General features: G+C 39.0%; 1 long non-coding RNA gene across 2 annotated transcripts; it reads right to left on the minus strand.

Moving 5' to 3' along the window:
• Positions 1-4,989: 4,989 nt before the first annotated feature.
• Positions 4,990-9,005, minus strand: LOC141516056 (uncharacterized). 2 transcript variants are annotated; one of them, XR_012476598.1, is made up of 3 exons: positions 8,812-9,005; positions 5,407-5,492; positions 4,990-5,169 (listed from the first exon to the last, which is right to left on the minus strand). It is a non-coding gene; the product is annotated as an uncharacterized LOC141516056 (long non-coding RNA). The 2 variants fall into 2 exon arrangements; XR_012476597.1 differs by having other exon boundaries at positions 5,407-5,495.
• Between the last annotated feature and the right edge of the window lie 10,150 nt (positions 9,006-19,155).

The raw sequence follows: 19,155 nt of genomic DNA on the forward strand, positions 1-19,155 counted from the left end.
CTAAGAGAGCAGATAATCAAGGTTATAACTGGGACATTTTTGTTCAAATTAGTCACACAGAGGTCAAGATGAGAGTAGTTTATAGCACTAAAGGCAGAAAAGAGATTGGGATTAAAGTTAGTGATTCCAAACAGAAAAGAGAGACTGAATGAGGAAGTGAACAGGCAGGAACCAAACTGAGACAAATAGTGATTTAGGAAACTCATGGGTTACAGTTTATGACACAGAAAGGAGAAGCTAAAAAGGTAGCACATTTAGAGCTTGGTCAAAACACTTAGATGGTTACAACGTTCTGACACTGGCTCATGATAGCTTTTCCTATTCTCTACTGGCCTCACTTATCATCTGAACTGGCAGTGCTACAAAGTACTGTTTTTTTTTTCTATTGCAAAGTTTCCTTTAAGCTGATAATTAGATGATATACACTGTAGTCACATCATTAAGTTACCATAGCCTGTTTATATCCCTCAGAGAGTTGAGGAAAGCTAAAACGTTGTTGTGAGAGCTCTAAAGTAAACAGAGGAGCTTTATGAGTCTTCCATATGAGGATTTAATTCATCAGCTATAACAATCACCTTTTCTTTAAACTATCTAGGTGTAAATCTTATTCTCTACTTCCTTCACTTCATCTTAAAATATTTCATTTTCCAATGCATGAGCTATATTTTGTGAATTTTCCCCATTTTTTTAAATGAAGAAGGAGGAGGAAGAGGAGAATTCATAACAAAAAATGCACAGTCAAGCAAAATAAATTTCCACTTTGATGACATTCCCTGCAAAATTGAGGGCTTTATTCTTGATCTAGCATCCATCTCTTCTGGGAGTGGGTACCTTGTTTCATCATGGAGCCTCTGGAATCATGATTGGTTATTGCATTGATCAGATTTCTTAAGAATCTCAAAATTTTAATTTTTACAATGTCACTGTAGACATTTTTCTACTGGTTCTACTCAATTCATTATGTATCAATTTATAAAAGTCTTCCTAACTTTCTCTGAAATCACCCCAAATATGATAATTTAGAATTTAACCTTCTTCCTAATCTCTCACTTCTTCAGATTCTTTAATAATGGCTTATCTGGAGGGTTAGTGACCCTAATATCTTTAACTACATCAAAGATACATATCTTCTCAAATACCCATCTATCAGCAGCATTTATTAACTCCCTACCATTTACCAGGTTAAAGTGGTGAAGGGTCTAATGTGAAGAGCAAATGAACATGGGTTGGTCAGTCCTGAGACATAGGCAAGTGCTATACTAAAGGGATAGATGATGGCTTCTGCTGCTCTCAACTGATCAAAAGGGAGTTGAGTTCAAGTCCCTAAATCCAAAGAGACCCAGATGGACAAAGTGGAGCATCCAATCTAGGAAAAGTCAGCAGGAGCCCTGGGGAAGGGTTCTTTTTTCTTTGTGAAGGACAGGACCACCCTAGGATGGGTTCACCTGAGACACAGGCCTGTGCTTTGGAAGCAATCTCAGTTCTGGCAGCATCCAGTGAGATGGAACTCCAGTGAATATACTAACAACAGAGAAGTATAGCCCTATGAATGACAAGCTGACATTGTCCTAGTCTGAAAGTTATTGCCATTTTTGTTGTACTGATGAGTAGCTCACAACGCAAAGACAGAAGGTTGAGAGGAAAACACATATTGATGATTAGTCCATTGAGAGACAGGTTAGGATATATCAGGTTGTTACATTCTGTTCCCAAAGGTCATATGCTAGCACTTGCCAGGAGTTGTTGGTACACTGTGAGGCCTAGCTCATACCCAAGGAAGAGGTGTAAGGAGAGTCAAGGAAAGTTGAGAAGAAAGACAATACTGACGATTAGTCCATCGAGAGTCAGGTTTGGATATATCAGGTTATCTTATTTTATCACCAATTATCACATGCTGGTACTTACCTGGTATTGATGATTCACTGTGATATCTCATTGATTCAGAAGGAATTGAAACTATTTAAGGCCAAGAGACTCCCACATCATCCAGACCATCTCCAATAGTACTGTTTTCTATAAATCTAGCCTTGCATGGAAAAAAAAAAGATTCTGCTAAGGCAAGTAAGGATACCTTGAATAGCACACCTCTCACTGTAATAAACATAATTGTACAACTCACACCTCCAATTATTTGGTTGATTGGTATGGCCCTCTTCAATACTGAAACTATTAATAGTATTAGTTTCCAAGGATAGAGATGAAAATAAAGCAATTCCTGACTTCATGAAAAGAATATTCCATAGAGACAGTAGGATCATATATATTTATATTTATATTTTGAAGACAATATGATTTCATTAGGCATTTGTTGTGGTCAGAGAAACTAGAAAATTTTTAACATTTACCAAAATGGTGGCAGTTACAATTCAACTCAAATATCTATTAAGCATTTACCATGAAGAAAGCATTAAAGATAGAAAGACAAAAGAATACTTGATTTCTATGAATTTATATGCTATTAAAGGATAAAATAAAGTATAGCATAAAGAAGAATGAACAAGACAAGAATGATATCAAATGGGGCTTCAGAAACGATTTCACAGAAATGGAAGCACTTTGACCAACTTTATAGGAAGATAAGGATTCTGAAATTAGAGATTAAGAAGAAATGAACTCTAAGCAATAGGAGTGCTCTGATCAAAGACAAGGAGGTAGAAGATGCAGTATTGAATTGATAGAACAGTTTATGGTTCAATTTGTCTGGACCTTAGTTTATTAATCATTCTACAAAAATAGGAAGGAGTCAAACTGAGAAGGAATGGGGAGTTATTCTATGTGAAAGGTCAGTCTATAGTATAAGGAGGACAACAGTACAAATATAGAGGAAGGTTTGTTGAAGGAAGAAACAGTGGGTTGAAGTCTGAACAGACTCCAACACTGGGTAGTTGGTGGAACATGCTTTTTATAGAATAAGTGCTATAGAAAAACAGGGTATTGTGGTTTCTATGGGAGTTAAGAGTTCTCTGGGGTTTTCATGGTGGATAAGAATATTTTTCTCAGGGAATGATACTTAACTGAGCTCAACTGGGCAAGAATGAAACCCAGACCTGAATACATCATTCCAGCCTTTTTGCTTTAACTTTTTTTTTTATGTTTTTGCATCTCCCTTTAGTCCATTTAAAACTTCAGTTTGCGGGTAACTAGGTGATGCAGTAGATAGAGCACCGGCCCTGAAGTCAGGAGTACCTGAGTTCAAATCCAGCTTCAGACACTTAATAATTACCTAGCTGTATGGCCTTGGGAAAGCCACTTAACCCCATTTGCCTTGTCATGACTTTTGAGTAGTCCTATAATATTTTTTAGGGTTTTTTTGCAAGGCAAATGGGGTTAAGTGGTTTGCCCAAGTCCACACAGCTAGGTAATTATTAAGTGTCTGAGGTCAGATTTGAACTCAGGTACTCCTGACTCCAGGGCCAGTGCTCTATCCACTGCACCACCTAGCCACCTTTTGTTTTAACTTTTTATGAAGAGAGGTTGGGGTAGAAGATACGTTACTGTCCTCCTTATACCAAGGATTGATCTTTCACATCCAGTCCTTCTCAGTCTACCTTCTTCCTGCTTTTGTAGAATGATTTATAAACTAAGACCCAGACAAACTGAACCATGAGCTGTTTTACCAATTCAATACCGCATCTTTTACCTCCTTATCTTTGAACAGACCACTCCTATTGCTTAGAATTCATTTCTTCTTAATTTCTAATTTCAGAATCCTTATCTTCCTATAAAGTTTGGCTGAGGCGCTGCCATTTCTGTTTTGCTTTGTTTTTAAGGTTTTTGCAAGGCAAATGGGGTTAAGTGGCTTGCCCAAGGCCACACAGCTAGGTAATTATTAAGCATCTGTGACCAGATTTGAACCCAGGTACTCCTGACTCCAAGGCCAGTGCTTTATCCACTATGCCACCTAGCTGCCCCAACTATGCCACCTAGCTGCCCCTGACATTTCTGTAATGAAGGATGAGACCTAACAAGTGTAACTGTTGGTTAGGTGGAAAAGCAACCACATTTGTGCAGACTGTGGGAGACTGATTAGACCAACATCTCTGGACAGTGAGGGGACAAAGTGTTGCTAATCACACGTCCTGCTTGAGAGTTTCTAGCTACTATTCTAACAGTACAAGATGAAGGAGGTTTCTAGTTGCAAAAGGGATGGGGGTGCCTTAAAGGATGGTGGGATGCTTCATGGGAGTTGGGTGGATGACCTAGTCTTCAATGGGTGCTTCTAGCACAGAAGGGTGATATAGGTATGTAGAAAGGACCAGAAAGTGGTGGCACTTGATCTTGGCAAATAGGGTGTGGAACAGCAGTTAGAATTTTGCCATGAGATGGTCATTTTGCAGTACTATTGTGTGGAAGGGTCTAGAGGACCTCTGGACTGGATAACTTGGGGGCTAGAGATGTGGGTGGTCTCAAAGAGCTGTCAATCAATAGGTCAGGGCTTTCCTGGTCTAAAGAAGAAGAAATAAGTGTAGAGAGAAAAGATGAGGTTTCCAACATCACTTCCCATGGAAGAAAAGGCCTGGAAACAGGAAGGGTATTGAGCATGCTGGGGTGAGGACGGGTAGAAGATATCAGAGGTGAGGATGAACCATAAAATATGATTCCAAATGTAGCTAGTTCCTGAGAAACGTTTGTCCATAGGTTCACAGGGAGTTTGCTAGGAAGATAACCCCTTACCATGGTCTTTGGGTCCCAAATTTGTCACTTTGGGGGTTACACATTAGAGTTAGGGTTCCTACAGTACAACCAGCAGGAGGTCAGGCTAAGAAAATGAATAGTATCATTAGCAATCAGAAAAAGAGAATGTGAAGGAGAAGTAGAGTAAGGAGTAACCACAAGTGACCATATCCACAAGGGTATCAATGATACTTGTATTGATGATTCTTTTAAGATTTTATGTATTCTTAGTTTTACAATTTTTCACCTAATCTTACTTCCCTCCCCCCACCCACACAGAAGGCAATTTGCCAGTCTTTACATTGTTTCCATGGTATTCATTGTGTGTCAATGATTTTGCAGAACAAAGTAGATGACAAACAAAAAGACAAGCAAAACCAGTAGCACTAGGAAGCTTAGCAGAGGTCATCAAAGGCAGGCATTTTCCTCTTGAAGAGAAAGTGAGGCTCTTCAACTTGTGGTCTTTTCCATGGTATACTCAGTCCAGAGTCCAACCTATTGGGAATTGATAATTTATATTTAAATATATACATATATTTTAATATAAATTATATAAATTAATATATATATAAATTATATATAAATAGCAAAAAGGAAGAACAACAATAAAAAAACAGAAGGGGGGGATAGTAAAATGATACTCCCCAACTTTGGTAATTTATAGTTGATATTTGGATCAATATATCTTGCATATATCATATGGTTACTCAATCTAGGAAGCATTGGTCTTACCAATAGGTAGGGTACATTCATGGTACCAGGACAAGTTGTGCATGCACCCATATCTTTCATTGACTACTTGTTTTGATTGTGGAAATCTGCTGAAGAGAAGAAAGGTTGGGACATGATTAAAATCAAATCAAATTAGTCCTGGGTAACTCAGCACATACACAGTAAGATCAAATATCCTTAGTTCTGTTAACTTTAGGTAAGTGTCACAGTTAACAGTTAGCCATGCAGTGATAGCTCAGAAATAACTAGGCAGGAAGCACTCCTTTTCAAAGAAGTAGAATGAGGAAACTGAGCCAGAAGAAGATTATTTTGGAATGAGACTGAAGATTGTCCTTTCAGCCAGTTTCCAGGCACCCACCTATAACAGTTTTAGCATCACCTTTCCTCCATGGCCTTATCCTGTAGAAGTTCTTCCAAATGGTAAATTACTGACTTAATGATACATCAGACAGCAATGCCCAAAGTCAAACCTTAGAACAAACTTTATCATAGTCCCAAATATTTTTACCTCAAAAAAACAAATTCCACAAGTTACAACTTTAAGGCTAGATACAGTTGTTTTCACTCACGGGTTGCAATAAACAATAAAAGTTCCAGTTCAAACATATATAAGAAATTTCACTTAACATTCTTCACTTGTTTTTCTTTTCTCCTTCATTTTAAATTTGTTCTAGTCTAAAGAAAAATCATTTGAAATCATTTTTGCATTAGACAGGAACTTGCAAGTCTGCAACAAGCTAGATTCACTGTTTAGAAATTGAATGAGTTTGCTCATCTCTTCTCTCTCCATATTGATGTATGCTTGAGAGGAGACAGATTTTCTTTCTCTGTGGAAAACACTGCATACATATGTCTTCCCACTAACTGGGCAGGTTGGTTCCCTGAGCTACCTCTCACCATACATTGAGGTGACCTCTAACAATAAGGTCCTTCCTGTCACCCTCAAGATGCACACAAGGTACCAAAGGGTCCCCACTCTCATACCTTTCTTAATGGTTATTGGGATCCTTTCTGAAGTGAGCATGGGTATAGGAGGCATCTCAACTTCTCTGTATTATTTCCATCAGTTATCACAAGACCACCAAGGAAGTTTTGATTAAATAGCCAAGAGTCTTCTAAAAATTCAAGATCAGCTAGATTCCCTGGTTGCCATAATCTTACAGAACCGAGAGAGTATGGACCTACATCTGACCTTACACTTTAGACAGTCTGAAAGCAGCATGGTCAGACTTGGGATGTATTAAAGAAGGGAAAGACTGGAAGCAGGAAGATAAATTATTACCATATTCCCACGAGAAGAGAGGAGTCAAATGTGACAGATGTATTTTAGATGGAGTTGACAACTGGCAGCTGACTAGATGAGTTGACATGAATAAGAGGGTCAAAAATAATTGTGAGGAAGTGAACCTAGGTGATTAGGAACCTGGTGGGGCCTCAACAAAAATAGCAGAAGTTGAAGGGAGAAGACATTAACATCGAATTTGAGATATCCATGAGACATCCAGTAGACAAGGCATGATTAGAGTTCAGGAGAGAGATGCATACATACACATATATCTATACATTTATATCTATCCATAAATCATATTTATCCATATTTAGCTACTATTTATATGATCTAGTTGTTGGTGATGATGTTTTTCAGTCATTTCAGTCATGTCCAACTCTCTGTGACCCCATTTGACATTTTGTTGACAAAGATTAGAATGGTCTACCATTTATTTGTAGTTAGTATTTATCTTTCTATAGCTAGATATATGGAAATGAATCATCTATATAGAGATGACATTTGAACCAAAGGGATCAGATGAATTTGAGACACACACACACACACACACACACACACACACACACACACACACAGAGTAATTCTCTTTCAGTACAAGAGAAATGGTCCCAGGAAAAGAGCAGTAGGAATCACTAACACTAAGTATAAAGGTTATAAATTATTTTATCTAGGAAAAGAAACTTAAAAGAACCGAACTGATAGGGAGTAGAGAACATAGAGAACAATAATATGAAAGCCAAGGGAGGAGAAATATCCAGGGTAAGAAACGTTCCACCTCATCAAAGGCTGCAAAGTCAGTAAAGATGAGGCCTGGAGAGAGGGCACTGAATTTGCAGTTAAGACATTGTCATACCAGGAGCTAAGAGTGCCTAATGAATTTAATATGGAATACTGTATAGTCAAGTATTTTTTCACAATATCCCTGAATTAGATGGTACAAGTATTGTCACCCCCATTTTATATGAAGCCTCTAAACTCACTCCAGTTCTTATTTTTACATGTATTGGGGGGGGAAATATTGCATATATTAAAAAAAACTTCCTCTTTTCCAGTGTAAGTTTAACTCCAGGTATGTTCTATTCTCTCTCCTTTTTAATTTACTTTTAATATATGCAATAAAACATCATTTCTATTGCATATAGTATCATAAAAATGGTTGCAAATGAAACTTCATTGTACACAAAACTGTATAATTTGCTATTCCTTTCAAATATACAGAAAAGTTGAGTTCCCTAGAATGGGACTGACTACTTCTGCCACCAGGGTTTTAGGGGTAACCTTGAAGTATTGAGGCTTTTCCAGCACAGTCATTCACAAGCCATCTTGTCTATTCCCCAATGATCATCAATTAGCCAACCAGAGATCATTATCTTTTTTTTAAAATGGAATATTTACTTGCCAAGTATAGCAAGGGCAGTTGTTATAGAAACATCTCCCAAACAAGGAATACTCTCTCCCCTTGCTCATAACAAGCTCCCTAGAGAGAACAACGGGCTTATTCTTAACTCTAAGATTTACTTAGAGAGCTCATTTTGTCCAAAGGGTAAACTCATAGTTCAAGGCTTTTGGAAGTCTTTTCTTCATGGGAATCCTCATGAAAATTCCTCTTTGGTCTAATTTTCTGCTGAGTTCTGAGGACTGCTTACCCCCCCACACCCCGAATCCTGAAGCTACCTTTCCTTACTCTTACTTTCTGCCATTAACCCCAGCTGCTCTGGAGACTGCCACAGGTTCAGTGGACACTGCCACTGAGGCTAATAAAAACTTCTCTTCCCACCTTTTGAAGTACACAAGGTTATTCTCTGGTCAAAAGAGAAGGGAAGAATAGCTTGTTTAGTCACCCCTCCCCCCACCTCCCCTTTCTGGCTGCCCTCTGATACAGGAATTGCTCACTCTCCAGAAGCTTGAATGACTCCTATTGGAAATCCTTTTTCTTATATGCATGGGCAGATAAATGTGCTTAATTCTTTCAACTGATCCATATACATTTCCCACATAGGTAGCATTATCTGATTTAATCCATTGCCTAGAAGTCCTCAAATCCATTAAGATATGGTTCATATCTAATTTTTCCCTTGATTGATTCTGTAATTAAAGAATCAAGGAGGTGTTCTTACCTGATAAAAGTACTAGATAGAGCATCTTCTTAGGTTCATTAATTGGGGTTGATGGATGTGAAATACTTCTCATGTGTAGAAGAGCAAACTCTCCCATAGAGATGAGTTCAGAGAATTAAAGGCAAATGTGAGGATATGGACTCAAATCTAATTTTGTTTGGTTTTATTCAAAGTCAAGTTCTTTTTCCTTTAGGCCTTCTAGTCAGTGAGCAATATTTCATGACTGGTGAGGAGTTGGTAGCCACACCTTTGTTATCAGAGTTCAGTAAAGTTTTTTTAACATACTGGTGCAGAGGCTGATCCTGCTACATAGACCACAACCTGAGAGAAGAGGTAAAGAAAAATTTAAATAAACCTAGCAACCTCTTTTCTGTCACAGAGTTATACCACAGGGCAGTGGTGACAAAGTCAAGTAGAAAAAGATCCCATGAGCTTTATGAGGACTTAGAAAACAACAAATTAACATTATCTTATGTTTCATTTTTACAATTTTTATTTTGTTAATATTCATAGCAGTTCATTTTGTAGTGGTAAAGAATTGGAAATTGAGGGGATGCCCAAAACTTAGAGAATGACTGGGCAAGTTATGGTATATAATATTATGGAGTACTGTTGTTCTATTAGGAACCATGAGTGGTGGGACTTTAGAGAAGCTTGGAAAGAATTACACAAACTGATGCTGAGGAAAGGGAGCAAAACCAAAAGATCATTTATATACATTAATAATTACCATTGTGAGTTGATCAGCTTTGATGGATACAGCTCTTCTCAGCAGTTCAGAGAGCTAGGATTAGCCTGCTATGGACAGCACCATCCACATCCAGAGGACAAAACCAAACCAAACCAAAAAAAAAAAAATCCCAAGAATCTGGATGGATACTATGCTCATGTTTTTTTCTATCTCATTGTTTTCTTCCTTTTCCCTTAGTCCTAAGTCCTCATACACAAAATGATTAATATGTAAATATGTTAAACACAAAAATACACATACAACTTTTACCAGACTCTTCACCACTAAGGGGAGGGGACTAAGAAGGGAGGATGGTAGAAAAGTATGTAACTTATAAATATTCAAGTGGATGAATGTTGAAAAACTTTCATAACATGTAACTGGAAAAATAAATAAAGAATTATTTTGTTAAGCATTTCCCAATTTCATTTTAAACTGATTCAGTCTGTACTCAGAGAGTTTTGTAGCAAGCTTAACACCACTGCAATAGATTGTTTGCTTGTTCAATCCCATCTCTAATACTTATATTTGTGTGAAGTAGTTTAAGCAAAACCACTTCACCCTAGTAGGTCTCAATTCCTTTTATCTATAAAGTGAAGGAAATATAGACCTCTGAACCTTAGATATATAATCTTCTAATCACATCATTAAAAATAACAAAAAAAATATATCAACATGTGATGTTTTATGACACCTTAATTTTTCAAATCATTATCTCTATCTCCACTTTCTCTGCAAAAACTGCTCTCAAGAAACTCATAGTCAGGGGCAGCTAGGTGGCACAGTGGACAGAGCGCCAGCCCTGGAGTCAGGAGGACCTGAGTTCAAATCTGACCTCAGACACTTAATAATTACCTAGCTTGTGGCCTTGGGCAAGCCACTTAACCCCATTTGTCTTGCAAAAACTAAAAAACAAACAAATAAAAAAAAAGAAACTCATAATCTAAAGAGGGAGACAGTGCACAAATGTCTATGTATAAATAAACCAAAGACTGGATAAACTAAAGGGAATAGCAATGGAATTAAGGGGATCAGGAAAAAGCTTCTTGTAGAAGGTATGACTTTAGCTGGGATGTGAAGGAAGCCAGGGAGGTCAGGAGATGGAGATGAGTGGGGAGAGAATTTCAGAGATAGGGGACAACCAATGAGCATTTGTTTGGGCAAAAGATGGAATGTCTTATACATGGAACAGTAAAGAGTCTGGTGTCATTGGATACAGAATGTAAAGAAGAGTAAGATATAAAAAGGTTTAGAAAGGTGAGGCAAGAGGCAGGTTATGAAAGACCTTGATCATCAAAGAGAGGATTTCATATTTAGTCTTAAACCTAATAGGAAGTCCCTCGAGTTTATAGAGTACAAGTAATTGCATGTGACATGATCATATCAGGCTTCAGGAAAATTAATTTGATAACTGAATGGAGGATGGACCGGAATAGGGGAAGACTTGAATCAGGGAGACCAACCAGAGGGTTATTGCAATAGTCCAGGAAAAGACACTGAGGCTCTGCTAAGGAGGGATGTTGGATCCAGAGGAAAGGAAAGAGAAGAAGGAACATTTTAAGTACCTATTAGAAGTACCTATAATGTGCCAAGCCCATAGTGGTGTTTCCCAATTATTATCTCATATGCTTTTCACAACAACTTTTTATGGTGGGTACTTTTCTGTCCCCAATTTACAACTGAGGTAACTGAAAAGTTACATGACTCTCCCAAGAGAAAAAAAAGAGAGAGAGAAAGAGCAGTATACAGGAGAGACATTGTGAAAGTAGAATTGATTGCTCTTGTCAAATAATTGAGTAAGAGGAGAAGAGGGAAAGAGAGTGGGGGGTTGAGGATGAAATCAATATTGTGAACCTGGAAGAATGGGAGGATGGTAGGACCTTTAATAGTAAATGAGAAGTTATGAAAACGGGAGAGTTTGCAAGGAAGGAATGAGTTCAGTTTTAGATGGGTTGAGTTTAAAATGTCTATGTGGCCTTGGGTTTAAGACACTTGAAGATCAAGAGAGAAGACTGGACAGATACATCTTAGAATACTCTGCACAAAGATGATTATTGAGTCCATGGAAGCTGATGAGAAGTCAAGAGGGATGAGGAGTGAGAAAAAGGCTGTTAGATTTACCAAGTAAGTGATCACTGGAAATTTAGGGGAGAGTAGTAGAATGATGAGATTGGAAGCCATATTGAGGAGAGTTAAGAGAGTAAGAGGAAAGGGAATGAAGGCATTGTTTATAGATGGCCTTTTCAAAAAGTTTAGCCATGAAAAGCAGGAGAGAAATGGAATATCTAGTGGAGAAGGATGGATTAAGTGAGGGTTTTTTATTTCTTTTCTTTTTCTTTTCCGATTAGGGAGAGCTACGCCACTTGAGTAAATACTTTGCTAAAGAACTGAGTCTCCTGACTTTTAATGGGAAGCACACTAGCAGGTCCTGATGAGGTAGTATAAGGAGGCTAGCCACCAACAGGATTACCCAGAGAGTCTGGACAGTAATAATATCCACCCCTTTGGAGATCCAACCTATTAGCTCCAGTATAAATTGGGTGACCAACCCTGAAGGAACATAATATTTCATAGCAACCCCATCTTAGCTCATTTCACTGAACTTAAGTTCTTCCCAACTTCTCCAGTCTTCTGTTTCCTATGCCCTATGGAACCAGAAAGGGATGAGACCCTCGTGGTTTAATCATTTTGGACAATTTCCTAGAAAAGGAAAGGACCTTCTATGTTAAGTGAGCCCTGGAGAAGACAGAAGTCCTAGTAGGCAATCCTTAGAACCCTGGGATGATAGAAAGGATGAGGTGGCAAAAGGTGATTGTGTAACACCTGTGCTGACAATTCTTGGAAAGAGATAAAGAGGGAGTTTTGTAGTTTCAGTTGTCAAGCAAGAGAGAAGAAAACCCTTAAAAGTACAGTTTCACTATCTTCCCTCTAGAGATAATAGAGAAAGGAGAGAGGAGAAGACAGTCTATCTCAGTTCTCAATTGTGTCCTGTCACAAGGGAAATCTCAATAGGAAGCCTAGATGGAGCAAGGATGTAGGTTAGAGGAGTTGAAGGGGCAACATCTTGTGATAGAAGGTGGGCTCTAAGAAAGAAACAATCATAGCAGTCACCTTCTACGTGATAAAAGGGAGAAAGGGACATGGCTAAAGGCATGCCAGGTGGGTCCTTTAGATAGGACTCTTACAGCTGAAAGGAAAAGGACTCTCACAATATAGTTGTTCCAGGCAATCTCTGAGCAAGGATACCAGCATAGTGGGGTACCTGGGCAATCCCTGAAGGAGTTTGGGGAATGGTGATAGGAAGCACATGAGGCTTCCTAAGGAGCTATGCCTGACTTCCAGGAGGGAAGATGTGGTGACCAGGTGGACTCTGTGGCTCTGACCCATCACCATCTCTGGAGAGGTGGCATGATGGAACCAACCCTGGAATAGGTTTTATAGGACACAAGCTGAGCCCTGCACCAGGACATCTGGACTGTCCTCCTAGGTGGAAACTTAAAGGGAAATAGAGGTCAAGGCTGTAGAAAACATCAACAAAGTCTAACAGCTGATGAAATGGGAGGTGTTTAGATCAGCAGAAAACTGGGTACTTGCTCTTGGGGGAACCCCACCTTTGTGGAGGTGGAGTCACCCTAACCCACTTCCTCCTTTCAGCCTGGCTCAGCAGACCTTTCCCTAATCTGATGCCTCAGCTCCACTCCTCACCCTGGGGCAGCTCAGAGAGCAATGGGGACATGGAATTCATTGGAACATTGGCCTACTTAGCCAGCCTCTCTTCCCTAATCCACTGTTTTAGCTTGGCTAGGCCCAGGTGGAAACCAGGGAGAACCGCTTTATAGGTCTTGTTAGGGAGTTCAGAAAAAGAGTAAAAATCAATCAAATTGTCTCTTAGAAAGGTCTTGACCCCACTGTGGGAGAGTGTTCCCACCAGCAGCCCCTGCTCTGCCCGCCTAACAGCCAGGGCGCTCACATACTGGGGAGGTGGGACCCCTCACTTCAGAGGATCAGCAAGTTCAAAAATAAGGCCCCAGGAATTAGGAGGGGAATTGGAAATACTAGAGATAACTTTGGAATCAGAATATACTCTCCCTGAGGGAGGGAAGAGGGGGAGCAGGAAGGTTGTTAGGCCTTTAGGAGGGCTCTGGCAGCACCTATTCCATACTTCAGAAGAGTGGCTGAGGTGTCTCTCCAGGCTCAAGCCCTCCCCTCCCCTCCTCTCCTCTTCAATCTTTCCCCTTTATTCTCCTCTCCCCTCCCTTCTTCTCCCACCCTCTCCCCTCTCCCCTCTCCTCCTCTCCCTTCCCCCTGCTTGAGTTCTCTAAATTCTATCCTATGACCAGAGTGCGGACTGCATCCTTCTTGCCTCAGGTGTTCCTAAGTAATTGACCTCCTCGTTTAATGGGTGGTTAACCACGATATTCCTGATAAAAGTGTCCATGATATTGTTTAAATATTCTTATCAGAGAGTTCACATATGTTTAACAGTTTTTTTTTGAAAAAAAACCACATGTTATTCACTACATCAAACCAACTTTTAATTTTGAAAAAAATATCTTAAAGGAAGAATAGATCTCTCCCAAAAGATGTCAGTGAGAAAATCCAGCCTTAAAACAGAATGGAGTCAGTGTTGCTAGGTTGCTATATTAAGGTACTAACTTATTCTCACCACACACATGCACTCACACTCACACACATACACACACTCACTCACACAGATACACACTCACATACACTCACACACATATATTTACACACACATACAACCACATTCACACACACACAGACACTCACACAGACACACACTCACCCACACACACATGCACTCACACACAATCACACATACACACACACACACACACACACACACACACACACACACACACACACACAAACACACCCGCATGGTTTCTCATGCTGAGATTTCCATCTTCCCCCTCACTCACTTCTTTGGGCCTTTGGTCAGAAAGACAGGTCCAAATTTAGCTTTAGAAAGTTACCAGCCATGTGAACAGAGGAAAGTCACTCTAACCATCTGCCTCAGTTTCCTCAATTGTCATATTAGTAATAAACTCAATCTCATAAGATTGTTGTGAGGATCAAAAGAGATTCTATTTGTAAAGTGTGTAACATCATTTGTGGCACATGGTAAGCTTTAATAAATATGTATTCCCTTCCCTCTTTCCTTCCCCTTTCTCCCAGGAGAACTGGCCCGGTTACATAAACCCTGAAATCTCCAATATAAGGGTGGATCCAGACAAGTTTGCTTTTGGTGACTCTCCACTGCCAGATGGATTGTCTGGAAAAACCTCTCAAAGCAGAAGATGACATGTTCTTTCTACATTTTGGGGGTGTGGAACAGGCACACCATTCACCTCAATTATCCAGAACATTCTAGGAAAATTCTATTTAGTACAAGGTTCTAGGAAAATTCTTGTACACTCACCAACTTTGGAAGTTTGGGTCCCTTCTACTCTCTGTTGGGTTCTAAGAGAAAACTTGGGGGCTAGAAGTAGTTTCTAGAAATATCACCCATAAGCCCCAATCTGATGTTTCCTTTAATGATTATCAGTTAAAATCAATTAACCAGCCTGAGTTAATTCACTGATTATTTTCTAAGAAGATATAGCAAGCATTGAAGCACAATAATTCCAGAGTTAGGAGCCCACTCTTCTCTTTTTCTTCAGTTCCTGGAAAGAGGGGACTCTAACTTAAAGAACATCTCAGTCACCAAGTCACTTTGGGATGTAGCACAGACAATGGACAAAATCACCCTCCAGATTTGCATGAACTGATGCTGAGCGAGATGAGCAGAACCAGAAGAACATTGCACACCCTAACAGCAACATGGCGGTGATGGTCAACCTTAATGAACTTGCTCACTCCATCAGTGCAACAATCAGGCACAATTTGGGAGTATCTGCGATGGAGAATACCATCTGTATCCAGAGAAAGAAATGTGGAGTTTGAACAAAGACCAAAGACTATTACCTTTAATTTAGAAAAACTCATTATCATATCAAGTAATCTTGCTATCTCTTATACTTCATTTTTCTTCCTTAAGTATATGATTTCTCTCTCATTACATTCAACTTAGATCAATGTATACCATGGAAACAATGTAAAGACTGACAGACTGCCTTCTGGGGGGGGGGGGGAGGGAAGCGAGATGGGGGGGGGAATTGTAAAATTAAAAATAAATTTAAAAAAAACAACAAAGTCACCCTTCAGGGCTGACTTCTCATTGGGCTCAGCAGTTGACTCTGAGGTGGATTCTACTTGCTGGGCTTTGGATAGCTGATCCAATCTTTTGAAGTTCACAAGATTGTGTCCTGATCTGATCCATCTGTGGAGACTCGTTCACCTAAAAGAGAGGTGAACACCTAGCACAGAGACAGGCAGAAGTGGCACCATGCATCCATGGCCACATGGCAGCTGTAGATGAAGAGAAAAGCAGAGTTCTATCTCTTCTACCACTGTGTATCTTTCTAAATTCTTGCCCTTTTTGCCATTAGGGGAAGATGGAGAGCTTTTATCTGTTAAAATATATTGTAACTGGGGTGGCTAGGTGGCGCAGTGGACAGAGCAGCAGCCCTGGAGTCAGGAGGACCTGAGTTCAAATGTGACCTCAGACACTTAATAATTACCTAGCTGTGTGGTCTTGGGCAAGCCACTTAACCCCATTGCCTTGCTTATAAATATTTATATAGTAACCACTTCATTCTGGTCCAGCAGCCAATAAAAATGAATTTTCCTTACTTTTCAGTAAGTTCATAGGAAATAGTTAGCATATGTCTGAATGCTCTGAAGCAGAGAAGGAGAAAGACCCTTCCATTTTGCACTTACTGAAGCAGACTCACCAAAGTCCCATATGGATTACAGTAGGCATAAAATACTAAGCAGAATTGAGCTTTAACAATTTTAAAAGACATATGATGGAAAATACCATCCATATCCAGAGAAGAAACCATGGAATTTAAATGAAGAACAAAGCTTATTATCTTCAATATTTAAAAGTTGTCTATGTATTATGCCATTTTTTTCCTTTAATGCTTTCTTCCATTTCGATTTCATTCTTCTCTCACAAGATTAATATGATCTATTGTTTAACAAGGTTATAAATGTAAAGATTGTTTTCTGTTAGGGGGAGGGAAGGGAAGGGGGGAGAAAAATGTGAAACTCAAAACTTGCAAAAACTGAGTGGTAAAAACTAACACTGAATGTAGATAGAAAAACAAATAAAATATTTAAAAAAAAGAACTGGGCTTCATTGGCCAATGCTATTACATCCACATATGGAATCAGCTGTCTTATGTATCCTAGCCTAGTTTTATACTATTCTACTTGTCTGACTTCTTCTGTTTTCTGGCCCTTTTCCCAGCCTTAATTGGGTATTTCCAAAACAGATCCACACTCCATGTGTTGTCAAGGTGATTACTATACAAGTATGAGTTGAACTGGATGACCTCAATTTCTTGATTCGGATTCTGTGAAAAGTCAATTTAATGATTGCATCTAAATTCAGTCAATCAATCAATAAGCCAACTGGGAACATGCCAGGCTATAAACCCCAAAATTAAAATGTCCTTGACATTAAGGAGGTTTTTTTGTTGTTGCTTTTATTCAGCTCCAGACTGAAGGCTCCCTTCCTTATTCTCCAGTCTTCTTTGTCCACCATGCTATGACAGTCGTCTCACCTTGGTAGCTCATTTCATCCCTGTGGACTCTTCCTCTGAGCAGAACATCTGTTTGAAGGAAAATACCCAGACAAGCACTGATCTCCTTCTTTCTGCCTTCTCCACTTGGCTATCCTCCCTAGACCCTTATCGGTTTCCTTTTATGTGAGATCTTTCCCTGTAGGACAGGCATTGCCATTCTTTTTGCTTGTGTTTATAATGACCAGGGTCTATAATCCAGTATCTGGCTATTATGGAGTGTTTGATAAATGTTTGTTGACTTGACTTTTTCTACAAAGAAATCTTGCCAAATTCAATGATCATTTCTCAACCATTGTAGTTGTTTGGTCACATCTGACTTTTCCTGACCCCATTTGGGGTTTTCTTGGCAGAGATATTGGAGTGCTTTGCCATTTCCTTTTTTGACTCATTTTACAGATGAAGAACGGAGGCAAGCAGGTTCAAATGACTTGCCCAGAGTCACACAGTTGGGAAGTGTCTGAGGTCAAATTTGAACTCAGGAAGCACTCTATCCACTATGGCACTCCTTGACTATATAGCAAACTTTGAAACAATGAACACTAACTCTATCTTCATATCTTCTCTCTTCTTTGGCATACATATCACTATCATAGCTACTTTAGTTCTTCTGCCTTTTTGACATCACTTTGAGTCTTTAGCTGGTCTTCATTCTTGTCCTATTGTCTTAATTGGGGGTGTCATCTAAACTTTGTTCTGTGACCTTTGTCTTTTTTTGTCTTCCTCTATTCACTTGCAGTTTTCAAAGTCACCACAAACCCAATAAATCCCAAACTGAGTTCATCTACCACCTCACCTTTAAATGTTGCTAGACTTGTACAGCTGCTTTAACTTCTGCCCAGCTGTTGTTCTAGTCAGGGCCAGAGGGGAAATGAAAAAAAAAAGATTCATGTATTTCCCCTTGAAAACTAGAGAGTGGAAAAAAAGTAGTTGTAGAAATCACATGAGTTTATTCAGCTTTTCAGCTATATCCTTTGAGCCATTCCTTTCCTCTCAATGGTCTGTAATTTTTAATTCTTCCAAATACAGGATTAGGAACTAAATAAGTGTTCATTAAATTTTTTTTATTTAAAAAGGGTCAAGAATTCAGATTTGTTGTAACAACCAGTTTTAACCCCAGAGAAAAAGCTTCTGTGGTACAATGGAAAGAGTGATGGTTTGGGAATCAGAGTACTTACATTAGATTCTTTGTTTTGCTGCCATTTGTAAACTGTGATACAGACCAAGTGATTTAATATCTCTGGATTTTGCTTTCCTGATATCTTAAAATAAAATAATATAAAATAAAAAAGATCTTTAAGGATCCTTCTAGCTTTAAGCTATGATCCTTTGACCTTCCCTGTGGGTGTAGGATGTCCTATTATGTATTATGTCCTATTCCAAGTTGGAATTCTGGGTGTAGGATGTCCCTATTATCAGGTTTTGCTTGAATGTTTTTGCTATAAGGGAAAATTTAATGAGGAGGTGGGCAGATTGAGAAATGATTCTAATATTTAAAAGGGTATTTATTAAGCATCAATCATGTGCTAAATAAACACTTTACAATTATTATCTCATGTTCCTCACAACAACTCTGTGAGAAAGATTTAATTATGCTCTCCATTTTTTGTTGAGGAACCTGAAGCAAACAGAAGTTAAGTGATTTGCCCAGGGGCATACAACTAGCAGGTGTCTGAAGCTGAATTTGAACTCATCTTCTTGGCTCTACCTCCAATGTTCCATCTACCATCTCTAAATAGAATGTATTGTTTGAGGTTGGAAGAAAGAAAAGAATCTGTTTCTGATATTGAATTCACTGCCCATTCTCTAACTCCAAATTTCTAAACTTATTTATCCTGTGACACACCTATAACGTCAGGCTGAGGTTGTGTTAGGCTTGTGTCATTGTAAAAACCATCCAAC

Source organism: Macrotis lagotis, chromosome 3 (assembly GCF_037893015.1).
Source record: "Macrotis lagotis isolate mMagLag1 chromosome 3, bilby.v1.9.chrom.fasta, whole genome shotgun sequence".
NCBI classification, from domain to species: Eukaryota; Metazoa; Chordata; class Mammalia; order Peramelemorphia; family Peramelidae; genus Macrotis; species Macrotis lagotis.